General features: G+C 42.0%; 59 pseudogenes; all 59 read left to right on the forward strand.

Annotated features, from left to right (window-relative positions):
- Positions 1-62: 62 nt before the first annotated feature.
- On the forward strand, positions 63-181 carry LOC142669101 (5S ribosomal RNA; annotated as a pseudogene).
- Positions 182-248: 67 nt separating this feature from the next.
- Positions 249-367, forward strand: LOC142669218 (5S ribosomal RNA; annotated as a pseudogene).
- Positions 368-434: 67 nt separating this feature from the next.
- On the forward strand, positions 435-553 carry LOC142669630 (5S ribosomal RNA; annotated as a pseudogene).
- Positions 554-806: 253 nt separating this feature from the next.
- Positions 807-925, forward strand: LOC142670647 (5S ribosomal RNA; annotated as a pseudogene).
- A 67-nt stretch (positions 926-992) lies between these two features.
- LOC142670367 (5S ribosomal RNA) lies at positions 993-1,111 on the forward strand (annotated as a pseudogene).
- A 67-nt stretch (positions 1,112-1,178) lies between these two features.
- Positions 1,179-1,297, forward strand: LOC142670577 (5S ribosomal RNA; annotated as a pseudogene).
- A 67-nt stretch (positions 1,298-1,364) lies between these two features.
- On the forward strand, positions 1,365-1,483 carry LOC142669988 (5S ribosomal RNA; annotated as a pseudogene).
- Positions 1,484-1,550: 67 nt separating this feature from the next.
- On the forward strand, positions 1,551-1,669 carry LOC142669642 (5S ribosomal RNA; annotated as a pseudogene).
- A 67-nt stretch (positions 1,670-1,736) lies between these two features.
- On the forward strand, positions 1,737-1,855 carry LOC142669102 (5S ribosomal RNA; annotated as a pseudogene).
- Positions 1,856-1,922: 67 nt separating this feature from the next.
- On the forward strand, positions 1,923-2,041 carry LOC142669301 (5S ribosomal RNA; annotated as a pseudogene).
- Positions 2,042-2,108: 67 nt separating this feature from the next.
- Positions 2,109-2,227, forward strand: LOC142670020 (5S ribosomal RNA; annotated as a pseudogene).
- A 67-nt stretch (positions 2,228-2,294) lies between these two features.
- Positions 2,295-2,413, forward strand: LOC142669795 (5S ribosomal RNA; annotated as a pseudogene).
- Positions 2,414-2,480: 67 nt separating this feature from the next.
- On the forward strand, positions 2,481-2,599 carry LOC142670369 (5S ribosomal RNA; annotated as a pseudogene).
- Positions 2,600-2,666: 67 nt separating this feature from the next.
- Positions 2,667-2,785, forward strand: LOC142670576 (5S ribosomal RNA; annotated as a pseudogene).
- Positions 2,786-2,852: 67 nt separating this feature from the next.
- LOC142669989 (5S ribosomal RNA) lies at positions 2,853-2,971 on the forward strand (annotated as a pseudogene).
- A 67-nt stretch (positions 2,972-3,038) lies between these two features.
- Positions 3,039-3,157, forward strand: LOC142669791 (5S ribosomal RNA; annotated as a pseudogene).
- Positions 3,158-3,224: 67 nt separating this feature from the next.
- Positions 3,225-3,343, forward strand: LOC142669103 (5S ribosomal RNA; annotated as a pseudogene).
- Positions 3,344-3,410: 67 nt separating this feature from the next.
- Positions 3,411-3,529, forward strand: LOC142669302 (5S ribosomal RNA; annotated as a pseudogene).
- A 67-nt stretch (positions 3,530-3,596) lies between these two features.
- Positions 3,597-3,715, forward strand: LOC142670021 (5S ribosomal RNA; annotated as a pseudogene).
- A 67-nt stretch (positions 3,716-3,782) lies between these two features.
- Positions 3,783-3,901, forward strand: LOC142669796 (5S ribosomal RNA; annotated as a pseudogene).
- Positions 3,902-3,968: 67 nt separating this feature from the next.
- On the forward strand, positions 3,969-4,087 carry LOC142670370 (5S ribosomal RNA; annotated as a pseudogene).
- A 67-nt stretch (positions 4,088-4,154) lies between these two features.
- Positions 4,155-4,273, forward strand: LOC142669669 (5S ribosomal RNA; annotated as a pseudogene).
- Positions 4,274-4,340: 67 nt separating this feature from the next.
- LOC142669577 (5S ribosomal RNA) lies at positions 4,341-4,459 on the forward strand (annotated as a pseudogene).
- Positions 4,460-4,526: 67 nt separating this feature from the next.
- On the forward strand, positions 4,527-4,645 carry LOC142669489 (5S ribosomal RNA; annotated as a pseudogene).
- Positions 4,646-4,712: 67 nt separating this feature from the next.
- Positions 4,713-4,831, forward strand: LOC142669546 (5S ribosomal RNA; annotated as a pseudogene).
- Positions 4,832-4,898: 67 nt separating this feature from the next.
- LOC142670625 (5S ribosomal RNA) lies at positions 4,899-5,017 on the forward strand (annotated as a pseudogene).
- Positions 5,018-5,270: 253 nt separating this feature from the next.
- On the forward strand, positions 5,271-5,389 carry LOC142670619 (5S ribosomal RNA; annotated as a pseudogene).
- A 253-nt stretch (positions 5,390-5,642) lies between these two features.
- LOC142669777 (5S ribosomal RNA) lies at positions 5,643-5,761 on the forward strand (annotated as a pseudogene).
- A 67-nt stretch (positions 5,762-5,828) lies between these two features.
- On the forward strand, positions 5,829-5,947 carry LOC142669654 (5S ribosomal RNA; annotated as a pseudogene).
- A 67-nt stretch (positions 5,948-6,014) lies between these two features.
- On the forward strand, positions 6,015-6,133 carry LOC142669666 (5S ribosomal RNA; annotated as a pseudogene).
- Positions 6,134-6,387: 254 nt separating this feature from the next.
- Positions 6,388-6,506, forward strand: LOC142670222 (5S ribosomal RNA; annotated as a pseudogene).
- Positions 6,507-6,573: 67 nt separating this feature from the next.
- Positions 6,574-6,692, forward strand: LOC142669400 (5S ribosomal RNA; annotated as a pseudogene).
- A 67-nt stretch (positions 6,693-6,759) lies between these two features.
- Positions 6,760-6,878, forward strand: LOC142669269 (5S ribosomal RNA; annotated as a pseudogene).
- Positions 6,879-6,945: 67 nt separating this feature from the next.
- Positions 6,946-7,064, forward strand: LOC142669572 (5S ribosomal RNA; annotated as a pseudogene).
- A 67-nt stretch (positions 7,065-7,131) lies between these two features.
- Positions 7,132-7,250, forward strand: LOC142670593 (5S ribosomal RNA; annotated as a pseudogene).
- A 67-nt stretch (positions 7,251-7,317) lies between these two features.
- LOC142669860 (5S ribosomal RNA) lies at positions 7,318-7,436 on the forward strand (annotated as a pseudogene).
- A 439-nt stretch (positions 7,437-7,875) lies between these two features.
- On the forward strand, positions 7,876-7,994 carry LOC142669309 (5S ribosomal RNA; annotated as a pseudogene).
- Positions 7,995-8,247: 253 nt separating this feature from the next.
- On the forward strand, positions 8,248-8,366 carry LOC142669498 (5S ribosomal RNA; annotated as a pseudogene).
- A 64-nt stretch (positions 8,367-8,430) lies between these two features.
- Positions 8,431-8,549, forward strand: LOC142669919 (5S ribosomal RNA; annotated as a pseudogene).
- Positions 8,550-8,802: 253 nt separating this feature from the next.
- LOC142670223 (5S ribosomal RNA) lies at positions 8,803-8,921 on the forward strand (annotated as a pseudogene).
- Positions 8,922-8,988: 67 nt separating this feature from the next.
- Positions 8,989-9,107, forward strand: LOC142669304 (5S ribosomal RNA; annotated as a pseudogene).
- A 67-nt stretch (positions 9,108-9,174) lies between these two features.
- LOC142669386 (5S ribosomal RNA) lies at positions 9,175-9,293 on the forward strand (annotated as a pseudogene).
- A 67-nt stretch (positions 9,294-9,360) lies between these two features.
- On the forward strand, positions 9,361-9,479 carry LOC142670355 (5S ribosomal RNA; annotated as a pseudogene).
- Positions 9,480-9,546: 67 nt separating this feature from the next.
- Positions 9,547-9,665, forward strand: LOC142669866 (5S ribosomal RNA; annotated as a pseudogene).
- A 67-nt stretch (positions 9,666-9,732) lies between these two features.
- Positions 9,733-9,851, forward strand: LOC142669284 (5S ribosomal RNA; annotated as a pseudogene).
- Positions 9,852-9,918: 67 nt separating this feature from the next.
- Positions 9,919-10,037, forward strand: LOC142670178 (5S ribosomal RNA; annotated as a pseudogene).
- A 67-nt stretch (positions 10,038-10,104) lies between these two features.
- On the forward strand, positions 10,105-10,223 carry LOC142670646 (5S ribosomal RNA; annotated as a pseudogene).
- A 67-nt stretch (positions 10,224-10,290) lies between these two features.
- LOC142670595 (5S ribosomal RNA) lies at positions 10,291-10,409 on the forward strand (annotated as a pseudogene).
- Positions 10,410-10,476: 67 nt separating this feature from the next.
- Positions 10,477-10,595, forward strand: LOC142669773 (5S ribosomal RNA; annotated as a pseudogene).
- A 67-nt stretch (positions 10,596-10,662) lies between these two features.
- Positions 10,663-10,781, forward strand: LOC142669599 (5S ribosomal RNA; annotated as a pseudogene).
- Positions 10,782-10,848: 67 nt separating this feature from the next.
- LOC142670503 (5S ribosomal RNA) lies at positions 10,849-10,967 on the forward strand (annotated as a pseudogene).
- A 67-nt stretch (positions 10,968-11,034) lies between these two features.
- Positions 11,035-11,153, forward strand: LOC142669678 (5S ribosomal RNA; annotated as a pseudogene).
- Positions 11,154-11,406: 253 nt separating this feature from the next.
- On the forward strand, positions 11,407-11,525 carry LOC142670225 (5S ribosomal RNA; annotated as a pseudogene).
- A 67-nt stretch (positions 11,526-11,592) lies between these two features.
- On the forward strand, positions 11,593-11,711 carry LOC142669305 (5S ribosomal RNA; annotated as a pseudogene).
- Positions 11,712-11,778: 67 nt separating this feature from the next.
- Positions 11,779-11,897, forward strand: LOC142669656 (5S ribosomal RNA; annotated as a pseudogene).
- Positions 11,898-11,964: 67 nt separating this feature from the next.
- On the forward strand, positions 11,965-12,083 carry LOC142669514 (5S ribosomal RNA; annotated as a pseudogene).
- A 67-nt stretch (positions 12,084-12,150) lies between these two features.
- LOC142670239 (5S ribosomal RNA) lies at positions 12,151-12,269 on the forward strand (annotated as a pseudogene).
- A 253-nt stretch (positions 12,270-12,522) lies between these two features.
- Positions 12,523-12,641, forward strand: LOC142669319 (5S ribosomal RNA; annotated as a pseudogene).
- A 67-nt stretch (positions 12,642-12,708) lies between these two features.
- Positions 12,709-12,827, forward strand: LOC142670541 (5S ribosomal RNA; annotated as a pseudogene).
- The last annotated feature ends 55 nt before the right edge of the window (positions 12,828-12,882 follow it).

Genomic DNA, 12,882 nt, shown 5'->3' on the forward strand with positions numbered 1-12,882 from the left:
TTATGTCGTTTAGATTTTGTTTCACAATAGATTAAATAGGACTATGGATTAAAGCATTTAACGTCAATGGCCATTCTAAGCTGAATGTGCCTGCTCTCGTCAGATCGCAGAAGTTACACAGCTTAAGGCCTCGCTAGTACCAGTGTGGGAGACTGTCTGGGAATCCGTGGTGCGGTTGAATTTTTATTATGTCGTTTAGATTTTGTTTCACAATCGATTAAAAAGGACTATGGATTAAAGCATTTAATGTCAATGGCCATTCTAAGCTAAAAGTCCCTGCTCTCGTCAGATCGCAGAAGTTACACAGCTTAAGGCCTCGCTAGTACCAGTGTGGGAGACTGTCTGGGAATCCGTGGTGCGGTTGACTTTTTATTATGTTGTTTAGATTTTGCTTCACAATAGATTAAATAGGACTATGGATTAAGACTTTTAATGTCAATGGCCATTCTAAGCTGAATGTGCCTGCTCTCGTCAGATCGCAGAAGTTACACAGCTTAAGGCCTCGCTAGTACCAGTGTGGGAGACTGTCTGGGAATCCGTGGTGCGGTTGACTTTTTATTATGTCGTTTAGATTTTGTTTCACAATCGATTAAAAAGGACTATGGATTAAAGCATTTAATGTCAATGGCCATTCTAAGCTGGATGTGCATGCTCTCGTTAGATCGCAGAAGTTACACAGCTTAACGCCTCGCTAGTACCAGTGTGGGAGACTGTCTGGGAATCCGTGGTGCGGTTGACTTTTTATTATGTCGTTTAGATTTTGTTTCACAATAGATTAAATAGGACTATGGATTAAAGCATTTAACGTCAATGGCCATTCTAAGCTGCATGTCCCTGCTCTCGTCAGATCGCAGAAGTTACACAGCTTAAGGCCTCGCTAGTACCAGTGTGGGAGACTGTCTGGGAATCCGTGGTGCGGTTGACTTTTTATTATGTCGTTTAGATTTTGTTTCACAATCGATTAAAAAGGACTATCGATTAAAGCATTTAATGTCAATGGCCATTCTAAGCTGAAAGTCCCTGCTCTCGTCAGATCGCAGAAGTTACACAGCTTAAGGCCTCGCTAGTACCAGTGTGGGAGACTGTCTGGGAATCCGTGGTGCGGTTGACTTTTTATTATGTTGTTTAGATTTTGTTTCACAATAGATTAAATAGGACTATGGATTAAGGCTTTTAATGTCAATGGCCATTCTAAGCTGAATGTGCCTGCTCTCGTCAGATCGCAGAAGTTACACAGCTTAAGGCCTCGCTAGTACCAGTGTGGGAGACTGTCTGGGAATCCGTGGTGCGGTTGTCTTTTTATTATGTCGTTTAGATTTTGTTTCACAATCGATTAAAAAGGACTATGGATTAAAGCATTTAACGTCAATGGCCATTTTAAGCTGGCTGTGCCTGCTCTCGTTAGATCGCAGAAGTTACACAGCTTAACGCCTCGCTAGTACCAGTGTGGGAGACTGTCTGGGAATCCGTGGTGCGGTTGACTTTTTATTATGTTGTTTAGATTTTGTTTCACAATAGATTAATTAGGACTATGGATTAAGGCTTTTAATGTCAATGGCCATTCTAAGCTGAATGTGCCTGCTCTCGTCAGATCGCAGAAGTTACACAGCTTAAGGCCTCGCTAGTACCAGTGTGGGAGACTGTCTGGGAATCCGTGGTGCGGTTGACTTTTTATTATGTCGTTTAGATTTTGTTTCACCATAGATTAAATAGGACTATGGATTAAAGCATTTAACGTCAATGGCCATTCTAAGCTGAATGTGCCTGCTCTCGTCAGATCGCAGAAGTTACACAGCTTAAGGCCTCGCTAGTACCAGTGTGGGAGACTGTCTGGGAATCCGTGGTGCGGTTGAATTTTTATTATGTCGTTTAGATTTTGTTTCACAATCGATTAAAAAGGACTATGGATTAAAGCATTTAATGTCAATGGCCATTCTAAGCTGAAAGTCCCTGCTCTCGTCAGATCGCAGAAGTTACACAGCTTAAGGCCTCGCTAGTACCAGTGTGGGAGACTGTCTGGGAATCCATGGTGCGGTTGACTTTTTATTATGTTGTTTAGATTTTGTTTCACAATAGATTAAATAGGACTATGGATTAAGGCTTTTAATGTCAATGGCCATTCTAAGCTGAATGTGCCTGCTCTCGTCAGATCGCAGAAGTTGCACAGCTTAAGTCCTCGCTAGTACCAGTGTGGGAGACTGTCTGGGAATCCGTGGTGCGGTTGACTTTTTATTATGTCGTTTAGATTTTGTTTCACAATCGATTAAAAAGGACTATGGATTAAAGCATTTAATGTCAATGGCCATTCTAAGCTGGATGTGCCTGCTCTCGTTAGATCGCAGAAGTTACACAGCTTAACGCCTCGCTAGTACCAGTGTGGGAGACTGTCTGGGAATCCGTGGTGCGGTTGACTTTTTATTATGTCGTTTAGATTTTGTTTCACAATCGATTAAAAAGGACTATGGATTAAACCATTTAATGTCAATGGCCATTCTAAGCTGAAAGTCCCTGCTCTCGTCAGATCGCAGAAGTTACACAGCTTAAGGCCTCGCTAGTACCAGTGTGGGAGACTGTCTGGGAATCCGTGGTGCGGTTGACTTTTTATTATGTTGTTTAGATTTTGTTTCACAATAGATTAAATAGGACTATGGATTAAGGCTTTTAATGTCAATGGCCATTCTAAGCTGAATGTGCCTGCTCTCGTCAGATCGCAGAAGTTACACAGCTTAAGGCCTCGCTAGTACCAGTGTGGGAGACTGTCTGGGAATCCGTGGTGCGGTTGTCTTTTTATTATGTCGTTTAGATTTTGTTTCACAATCGATTAAAAAGGACTATGGATTAAAGCATTTAACGTCAATGGCCATTTTAAGCTGGCTGTGCCTGCTCTCGTTAGATCGCAGAAGTTACACAGCTTAACGCCTCGCTAGTACCAGTGTGGGAGACTGTCTGGGAATCCGTGGTGCGGTTGACTTTTTATTATGTTGTTTAGATTTTGTTTCACAATAGATTAATTAGGACTATGGATTAAGGCTTTTAATGTCAATGGCCATTCTAAGCTGAATGTGCCTGCTCTCGTCATATCGCAGAAGTTACACAGCTTAAGGCCTCGCTAGTACCAGTGTGGGAGACTGTCTGGGAATCCGTGGTGCGGTTGACTTTTTATTATGTCGTTTAGATTTTGTTTCACAATAGATTAAATAGGACTATGGATTAAAGCATTTAACGTCAATGGCCATTCTAAGCTGAATGTGCCTGCTCTCGTCAGATCGCAGAAGTTACACAGCTTAAGGCCTCGCTAGTACCAGTGTGGGAGACTGTCTGGGAATCCGTGGTGCGGTTGAATTTTTATTATGTCGTTTAGATTTTGTTTCACAATCGATTAAAAAGGACTATGGATTAAAGCATTTAATGTCAATGGCCATTCTAAGCTGAAAGTCCCTGCTCTCGTCAGATCGCAGAAGTTACACAGCTTAAGGCCTCGCTAGTACCAGTGTGGGAGACTGTCTGGGAATCCATGGTGCGGTTGACTTTTTATTATGTTGTTTAGATTTTGTTTCACAATAGATTAAATAGGACTATGGATTAAGGCTTTTAATGTCAATGGCCATTCTAAGCTGAATGTGCCTGCTCTCGTCAGATCGCAGAAGTTGCACAGCTTAAGTCCTCGCTAGTACCAGTGTGGGAGACTGTCTGGGAATCCGTGGTGCGGTTGACTTTTTATTATGTCGTTTAGATTTTGTTTCACAATCGATTAAAAAGGACTATGGATTAAAGCATTTAATGTCAATGGCCATTCTAAGCTGGATGTGCCTGCTCTCGTTAGATCGCAGAAGTTACACAGCTTAACGCCTCGCTAGTACCAGTGTGGGAGACTGTCTGGGAATCCGTGGTGCGGTTGACTTTTTATTATGTCGTTTAGATTTTGTTTCACAATCGATTAAAAAGGACTATGGATTAAAGCATTTAATGTCAATGGCCATTCTAAGCTGAAAGTCCCTGCTCTCGTCAGATCGCAGAAGTTACACAGCTTAAGGCCTCGCTAGTACCAGTGTGGGAGACTGTCTGGGAATCCGTGGTGCGGTTGACTTTTTATTATGTTGTTTAGATTTTGTTTCACAATAGATTAAATAGGACTATGGATTAAGGCTTTTAATGTCAATGGCCATTCTAAGCTGAATGTGCCTGCTCTCGTCAGATCGCAGAAGTTACACAGCTTAAGGCCTCGCTAGTGCCAGTGTGGGAGACTGTCTGGGAATCCGTGGTGCGGTTGTCTTTTTATTATGTCGTTTAGATTTTGTTTCACAATCGATTAAAAAGGACTATGGATTAAAGTGTTTAATGTCAATGGCCATTTTAAGCTGGCTGTGCCTGCTCTCGTTAGATCGCAGAAGTTACACAGCTTAAGGCCTCGCTAGTACCAGTGTGGGAGACTGTCTGGGAATCCGTGGTGCAGTTGACTTTTTATTATGTCGTTTAGATTTTGTTTCACAATAGATTAAATAGGACTATGGATTAAAGCATTTAGCGGCAATAGCCATTCTAAGCTGAATGTGCCTGCTCTCGTCCGAACGCAGAAGTTACACAGCTTAAGGCCTCGCTAGTACCAGTGTGGGAGACTGTCTGGGAATCCGTGGTGCGGTTGAATTTTTATTATGTCGTTTCGATTTTGTTTCACAATCGATTAAAAAGGACTATGGATTAAAGCATTTAATGTCAATGGCCATTCTAAGCTGAATGTCCCTGCTCTCGTCAGATCGCAGAAGTTACACAGCTTAAGCCCTCGCTAGTACCAGTGTGGGAGACTGTCTGGGAATCCGTGGTGCGGTTGACTTTTTATTATGTCGTTTAGATTTTGTTTCACAATCGATTAAAAAGGACTATGGATTAAAGCATTTAATGTCAATGGCCATTCTAAGCTGAATGTGCCTGCTCTCGTCAGATCGCAGAAGTTACACAGCTTAAGGCCTCGCTAGTACCAGTGTGGGAGACTGTCTGGGAATCCGTGGTGCGGTTGCCTTTTTATTATGTCGTTTAGATTTTGTTTCACAATCGATTAAAAAGGACTATGGATTACAGCATTTAATGTCAATGGCCATTGTAAGCTGAATGTGCCTGCTCTCTTCAGATCGCAGAAGTTACACAGCTTAAGGCCCTGCTAGCACCAGTGTGGGAGACTGTCTGGGAATCCGTGGTGCGGTTGACTTTTTATTATGTCGTTTAGATTTTGTTTCACAATAGATTAAATAGGACTATGGATTAAAACATTTAACGTCAATGGCCATTCTAAGCTGAATGTGCCTGCTCTCGTTAGAACGCAGAAGTTACATAGCTTAAGGCCTCGCTAGTACCAGTGTGGGAGACTGTCTGGGAATCCGTGGTGCGGTTGACTTTTTATAATGTCGTTTAGATTTTGTTTCACAATCGATTAAAAAGGACTATGGATTAAAGCATTTAATGTCAATGGCCATTCGAAGCTGAATGTGCCTGCTCTCGTTAGATCGCAGAAGTTACACAGCTTAACGCCTCGCTACTACCAGTGTGGGAGACTGTCTGGGAATCCGGGGTGCGGTTGACTTTTTATTTTGTCGTTTAGATTTTGTTTCACAATAGATTAAATAGGACTATGGATTAAAGTATTTAACGTCAATGGCCATTCTAAGCTGAATGTGCCTCCTCTCGTCAGATCGCAGAAGTTACACAGCTTAAGGCCTCGCTAGTACCAGTGTGGGAGACTGTCTGGGAATCCGTGGTGCGGTTGACTTTTTATTATGTCGTTTAGATTTTGTTTCACAATCGATTAAAAAGGACTATGGATTAAAGCATTTAATGTCAATGGCCATTCTAAGCTGAATGTGCCTGCTCTCGTCAGATCGCAGAAGTTACACAGCTTAAGGCCTCGCTAGTACCAGTGTGGGAGACTGTCTGGGAATCCGTGGTGCGGTTGACTTTTTATTATGTCGTTTAGATTTTGTTTCACAATCGATTAAAAAGGACTATGGATTAAAGCATTTAATGTCAATGGCCATTCTAAGCTGAATGTGCCTGCTCTCGTCAGATCGCAGAAGTTACACAGCTTAAGGCCTCGCTAGTACCAGTGTGGGAGACTGTCTGGGAATCCGTGGTGCGGTTGACTTTTTATTATGTCGTTTAGATTTTGTTTCACAATCGATTAAAAAGGACTATGGATTAAAGCATTTAATGTCAATGGCCATTCTAAGCTGAATGTGCCTGCTCTCGTTAGATCGCAGAAGTTACACAGCTTAACGCCTCGCTAGTACCAGTGTTGGAGACTGTGTGGTAAATCCGGGGTGCGGTTGACTTTTTATTATGTCGTTTAGATTTTGTTTCACAATAGATTAAATAGGACTATGGATTAAAGCATTTAACGTCAATGGCCATTCTAAGCTGAATGTGCCTCCTCTCGTCAGATCGCAGAAGTTACACAGCTTAAGGCCTCGCTAGTACCAGTGTGGGAGACTGTCTGGGAATCCGTGGTGCGGTTGAATTTTTATTATGTCGTTTAGATTTTGTTTCACAATCGATTAAAAAGGACTATGGATTAAAGCCTTTAATGTCAATGGCCATTCTAGGCTGAATGTCCCTGCTCTCGTCAGATCGCAGAAGTTACACAGCTTAAGGCCTCGCTAGTACCAGTGTGGGAGACTGTCTGGGAATCCGTGGTGTGGTTGACTTTTTATTATGTCGTTTAGATTTTGTTTCACAATCGATTAAAAAGGACTATGGATTAAAGCATTTAATGTCAATGGCCATTCTAAGCTGAATGTTCCTGCTCTCGTCAGATCGCAGAAGTTACACAGCTTAAGGCCTCGCTAGTACCAGTGTGGGAGACTGTCTGGGAATCCATGGTGCGGTTGACTTTTTATTATGTCGTTTAGATTTTGTTTCACAATCGATTAAAAAGGACTATGGATTAAAGCATTTAATGTCAATGGCCATTCTAAGCTGAATGTGCCTGCTCTCGTCAGATCGCAGAAGTTACACAGCTTAAGGCCTCGCTAGTACCAGTGTGGGAGACTCTCTGGGAATCCGTGTTGCAGTTGACTTTTTATTATGTCGTTTAGATTTTGTTTCACAATAGATTAAATAGGACTATGGATTAAAGCATTTAACGTCAATAGCCATTCTAAGCTGAATGTGCCTGCTCTCGTCCGAACGCAGAAGTTACACAGCTTAAGGCCTCGCTAGTACCAGTGTGGGAGACTGTCTGGGAATCCGTGGTGCGGTTGAATTTTTATTATGTCGTTTAGATTTTGTTTCAAAATCGATTAAAAAGGACTATGGATTAAAGCCTTTAATGTCAATGGCCATTCTAAGCTGAAAGTCCCTGCTGTCGTCAGATCGCAGAAGTTAGACAGCTTAAGGCCTCGCTAGTACCAGTGTGGGAGACTGTCTGGGAATCCGTGGTGCGGTTGACTTTTTATTATGTCGTTTAGATTTTGTTTCACAATAGATTAAATAGGACTATGGATTAAAGCTTTTAACGTCAATGGCCATTCTAAGCTGAATGTGCCTGCTCTCGTCAGATCGCAGAAGTTGCACAGCTTAAGGCCTTGCTAGTACCAGTGTGGGAGACTGTCTGGGAATCCGTGGAGCGGTTGAATTTTTATTATGTCGTTTCGATTTTGTTTCACAATCGATTAAAAAGGACTATGGATTAAAGCATTTAATGTCAATGGCCGTTCTAAGCTGAATGTCCCTGCTCTTGTCAGATCGCAGAAGTTACACAGCTTAACCCCTCGCTAGTACCAGTGTGGGAGACTGTCTGGGAATCCGTGGTGCAGTTGACTTTTTATTATGTCGTTTAGATTTTGTTTCACAATCGATTAAAAAGGACTATGGATTAAAGCATTTAATGTCAATGGCCATTCTAAGCTGAATGTGCCTGCTCTCGTAAGATCGCAGAAGTTACACAGCTTAAGGCCTCGCTAGTACCAGTGTGGGAGACTGTCTGGGAATCCGTGGTGCGGTTGCCTTTTTATTATGTCGTTTAGATTTTGTTTCACAATCGATTAAAAAGGACTATGGATTACAGCATTTAATGTCAATGGCCATTGTAAGCTGAATGTGCCTGCTCTCGCCTGATCGCAGAAGTTACACTGCTTAAGGCCCTGCTAGTACCAGCGTGGGAGACTGTCTGGGAATCCGTGGTGCGGTTGACTTTTTATTATGTCGTTTAGATTTTGTTTCACAATAGATTAAATAGGACTATGGATTAAAACATTTAACGTCAATGGCCATTCTAAGCTGAATGTGCCTGCTCTCGTCAGATCGCAGAAGTTACACAGCTTAAGGCCCTGCTAGTACCAGTGTGGGAGACTGTCGGGGAATCCGTGGTGCGGTTGACTTTTTATTATGTTTAGATTTTGTTTCACAATAGATTAAATAGGACTATGGATTAAGGCTTTTAATGTCAATGGCTATTCTAAGCTGAATGTGCCTGCTCTCGTCAGATCGCAGAAGTTACACAGCTTAAGGCCTCGCTAGTACCAGTGTTGGAGACTGTCTGGGAATCCGTGGTGCGCTTGACTTTTTATTATGTCGTTTAGATTTTGTTTCACAATCGATTAAAAAGGACTATGGATTAAAGCATTTAATGTCAATGGCCATTCGAAGCTGAATGTGCCTGCTCTCGTTAGATCGCAGAAGTTACACAGCTTAACGCCTCGCTAGTACCAGTGTGGGAGACTGTCTGGGAATCCGGGGTGCGGTTGACTTTTTATTATGTCGTTTAGATTTTGTTTCACAATAGATTAAATAGGACTATGGATTAAAGCATTTAACGTCAATGGCCATTCTAAGCTGAATGTGCCTCCTCTCGTCAGATCGCAGAAGTTACACAGCTTAAGGCCTCGCTAGTACCAGTGTGGGAGACTGTCTGGGAATCCGTGGTGCGGTTGAATTTTTATTATGTCGTTTAGATTTTGTTTCACAATCGATTAAAAAGGACTATGGATTAAAGCATTTAATGTCAATGGCCATTCTAAGCTGAATGTCCCTGCTCTCGTCAGATCGCAGAAGTTACACAGCTTAAGGTCTCGCTAGTACCAGTGTGGGAGACTGTCTGGGAATCCGTGGTGCGGTTGACTTTTTATTATGTCGTTTAGATTTTGTTTCACAATCGATTAAAAAGGACTATGGATTAAAGCATTTAATGTCAATAGCCATTCTAAGCTGAATGTGCCTGCTCTCGTCAGATCGCAGAAGTTACACAGCTTAAGGCCTCGCTAGTACCAGTGTGGGAGACTGTCTGGGAATCCGTGGTGAGGTTGACTTTTTATTATGTCGTTTAGATTTTGTTTCACAATCGATTAAAAAGGACTATGGATTAAAGGATTTAATGTCAATGGCCATTCTAAGCTGAATGTGCCTGCTCTCGTCAGATCGCAGAAGTTACACAGCTTAAGGCCTCGCTAGTACCAGTGTGGGAGACTGTCTGGGAATCCGTGGTGCAGTTGACTTTTTATTATGTCGTTTAGATTTTGTTTCACAATAGATTAAATAGGACTATGGATTAAAGCATTTAATGTCAATAGCCATTCTAAGCTGAATGTGCCTGCTCTCGTCAGAACGCAGAAGTTACACAGCTTAAGGCCTCGCTAGTACCAGTGTGGGAGACTGTCTGGGAATCAGTGGTGTGGTTGAATTTTTATTATGTCGTTTAGATTTTGTTTCACAATCGATTAAAAAGGACTATGGATTAAAGCCTTTAATGTCAATGGCCATTCTAGGCTGAATGTCCCTGCTCTCGTCAGATCGCAGAAGTTACACAGCTTAAGGCCTCGCTAGTACCAGTGTGGGAGACTGTCTGGGAATCCGTGGTGTGGTTGACCTTTTATTATGTCGTTTAGATTTTGTTTCACAATCGATTAAAAAGGACTATGGATTAAAGCATTTAATGTCAATGGCCATTCTAAGCTGAATGTGCCTGCTCTCGTCAGATAGCAGAAGTTACACAGCTTAAGGCTTCGCTAGTACCATTGTGGGAGACTGTCTTGGAATCCGTGGTGCGGTTGACTTTTTATTATGTTGTTTAGATTTTGTTTCACAATCGATTAAAAAGGACTATGGATTAAAGCATTTAATGTCAATGGCCATTCTAAGCTGAATGTGCCTGCTCTCGTCAGATCGCAGAAGTTACACAGCTTAAGGCCTCGCTAGTACCAGTGTGGGAGACTGTCTGGGAATCCGTGGTGCAGTTGCCTTTTTATTATGTTGTTTAGATTTTGTTTCACAATAGATTAAATAGGACTATGGATTAAAGCATTTAACGTCAATAGCCATTCTAAGCTGAATGTGCCTGCTCTCGTCCGAACGCAGAAGTTACACAGCTTAAGGCCTCGCTAGTACCAGTGTGGGAGACTGTCTGGGAATCCGTGGTGCGGTTGAATTTTTATTATGTCGTTTAGATTTTGTTTCACAATCGATTAAAAAGGACTATGGATTAAAGCCTTTAAAGTCAATGGCCATTCTAAGCTGAATGTCCCTGCTCTTGTCAGATCGCAGAAGTTACACAGCTTAAGGCCTCGCTAGTACCAGTGTGGGAGACTGTCTGGGAATCCGTGGTGCGGTTGCCCTTTTATTATGTTGTTTAGATTTTGTTTCACAATAGATTAAATAGGACTATGGATTAAGGCTTTTAATGTCAATGGTCATTCTAAGCTGAATGTACCTGCTCTCGTCAGATCGCAGAAGTTACACAGCTTAAGGCCTCGCTAGAACCAGTGTGGGAGACTGTCTGGGAATCCGTGGTGCGGTTGACTTTTTATTATGTCGTTTAGATTTTGTTTCACAATAGATTAAATAGGACTATGGATTAAAACATTTAACGTCAATGGCCATTCTAAGCTGAATGTGCCTGCTCTCGTCAGAACGCAGAAGTTACATAGCTTAAGGCCTCGCTAGTACCAGTGTGGGAGACTGTCTGGGAATCCGTGGTGCGGTTGACTTTTTATTATGTTGTTTAGATTTTGTTTCACAATAGATTAAATAGGACTATGGATTAAGGCTTTTAATGTCAATGGCCATTCTAAGCTGAATGTGCCTGCTCTCGTCAGATCGCAGAAGTTACACAGCTTAAGGCCTCGCTAGTACCAGTGTGGGAGACTGTCTGGGAATCCGTGGTGCGGTTGACTTTTTATTATGTCGTTTAGATTTTGTTTCACAATCGATTAAAAAGGACTATGGATTAAAGCATTTAATGTCAATGGCCATTCGAAGCTGAATGTGCCTGCTCTCGTTAGATCGCAGAAGTTACACAGCTTAACGCCTCGCTAGTACCAGTGTGGGAGACTGTCTGGGAATCCGGGGTGCGGTTGACTTTTTATTATGTCGTTTAGATTTTGTTTCACAATAGATTAAATAGGACTATGGATTAAAGCATTTAACGTCAATGGCCATTCTAAGCTGAATGTGCCTCCTCTCGTCAGATCGCAGAAGTTACACAGCTTAAGGCCTCGCTAGTACCAGTGTGGGAGACTGTCTGGGAATCCGTGGTGCGGTTGAATTTTTATTATGTCGTTTAGATTTTGTTTCACAATCGATTAAAAAGGACTATGGATTAAAGCATTTAATGTCAATGGCCATTCTAAGCTGAATGTCCCTGCTCTCGTCAGATCGCAGAAGTTACACAGCTTAAGGTCTCGCTAGTACCAGTGTGGGAGACTGTCTGGGAATCCGTGGTGCGGTTGACTTTTTATTATGTCGTTTAGATTTTGTTTCACAATAGATTAAATAGGACTATGGATTAATGCGTTTAACGTCAATAGCCATTCTAAGCTGAATGTGCCTGCTCTCGTCAGAACGCAGAAGTTACACAGCTTAAGGCCTCGCTAGTACCAGTGTGGGAGACTGTCTGGGAATCTGTGGTGTGGTTGAATTTTTATTATGTCGTTTAGATTTTGTTTCACAATCGATTAAAAAGGACTATGGATTAAAGCCTTTAATGTCAATGGCCATTCTAGGCTGAATGTCCCTGCTCTCGTCAGATCGCAGAAGTTACACAGCTTAAGGCCTCGCTAGTACTAGTGTGGGAGACTGTCTGGGAATCCGTGGTGCGGTTGAATTTTTATTATGTTGTTTAGATTTTGTTTCACAATAGATTAAATAGGACTATGGATTAAGGCTTTTAATGTCAATGGCCATTCTAAGCTGAATGTGCCTGCTCTCGTCAGATCGCAGAAGTTACACAGCTTAAGGCCTCGCTAGTACAAGTGTGGGAGACTGTCTGGGAATTTGTGGTGCGCTTGCCTTTTTATTATGTCGTTTAGATTTTGTTTCACAATCGATTAAAAAGGACTATGGATTAAAGCATTTAATGTCAATGGCCATTCTAAGCTGAATGTGCCTTCTCTCGTTAGATCGCAAAAGTTACACAGTTTAACGCCTCGCTAGTACCAGTGTGGGAGACTGTCTGGGAATCCGTGGTGCGGTTGACTTTTTATTATGTCGTTTAGATTTTGTTTCACAATCGATTAAAAAGGACTATGGATTAAAGCATTTAATGTCAATGGCCATTCTAAGCTGAATGTCCCTGCTCTCGTCAGATCGTAGAAGTTACACAGCTTAAGGCCTCGCTAGTACCAGTGTGGGAGACTGTCTGGGAATCCGTGGTGCGGTTGACTTTTTATTATGTCGTTTAGATTTTGTTTCACAATCGATTAAAAAGGACTATGGATAAAAGCATTTAATGTCAATGGCCATTCTAAGCTGAATGTGCCTGCTCTCGTCAGATCGCAGAAGTTACACAGTTTAAGGCCTCGCTAGTACCAGTGTGGGAGACTGTCTGGGAATCCGTGGTGCGGTTGACTTTTTATTATGTCGTTTAGATTTTGTTTCACAATCGATTAAAAAGGACTATGGATT

This window comes from Rhinoderma darwinii, assembly GCF_050947455.1.
Source record: "Rhinoderma darwinii isolate aRhiDar2 chromosome 1 unlocalized genomic scaffold, aRhiDar2.hap1 SUPER_1_unloc_15, whole genome shotgun sequence".
Lineage (NCBI taxonomy): Eukaryota > Metazoa > Chordata > Amphibia > Anura > Rhinodermatidae > Rhinoderma > Rhinoderma darwinii.